This window comes from Hipposideros armiger, unplaced genomic scaffold (genome assembly GCF_001890085.2).
Source record: "Hipposideros armiger isolate ML-2016 unplaced genomic scaffold, ASM189008v1 scaffold_1219, whole genome shotgun sequence".
Classification (NCBI taxonomy): Eukaryota; Metazoa; Chordata; class Mammalia; order Chiroptera; family Hipposideridae; genus Hipposideros; species Hipposideros armiger.
In genome coordinates this window covers 410,303-411,229 of record NW_017732569.1, presented here as the reverse complement: position 1 = coordinate 411,229, position 927 = coordinate 410,303, and positions in this window count along the sequence as shown.

Sequence of the window (927 nt, the reverse complement as noted above, 5' to 3'; positions counted from 1 at the left end):
ATTTTTGTGTATTTATTCTTATGTAATGATGCTTTTGCTTTATAGGGGACATATTCCCAGGAGTGCTGAGTTAGAGAATGTGATTTACATTGGAAGTTACTAGATACTGCCAAACTTTTTTCCAAAAGGCTGTAATGTTTCATAATATCATCAGTAACCCCCGTGAGTGCCCTTGTCCACATCCTCTCTAGCAGTGAGTGGGATCACTCTTCTACATTTTCACCCACCCAGTGACATTTATATGCAAATGACAGATTTTTATTTCTCTGGAAAATGTATTCTTAACCTTGACCGAGTCACAGCTCACTTTATGAAGATGAAATTTTGATGTAGAGGTCATGGTAGGAGATTGAGAACATGTGAATCAACCTTCCTCTCTTAAACATGCAGACACACTCAAAGGTCTTAATTTAGTTTGGGTACTAAACGCAGGGTAGAGGGTGGGGAGATTTTGAGTTAACGTCAGCAGGGTCTGACCAGGCTCAACTAGGGGACAACAGTCCATTGAATGGCTCAGTACATCATAATAATCAGGATTATTTTACAAGGCAAACATCCCTGCCCCGATCTCACCTGCCATACACAGGAGCACACTCACTCTGAAATGACATAGATAAAATCCCAATAGTATTATTCTTTCTTCCACTGAGAAGTTCCCTATGTGCTGGGTAGGCTAGCAGAGTCCTGACAGAAGAAGATGTGAGGAACCATTAAAGCAAGGACTGTTCTCATCTGAGTCCCAGCACATGTTTCTTCTCACCTCTTTCAACCCCACCCGTACCCCCATACCACAAGATGTGCTGCCAGAGATGGGATTCTGAGTTTCTGGGGAGGCGGGCTTTGATTGGGGGCCCAGGAAAGGACTTCCACACAGATCTGCTTCTCTTGTGAGTTCACCCTTCCTCCCCTTCCCGAAACCAAAGCATC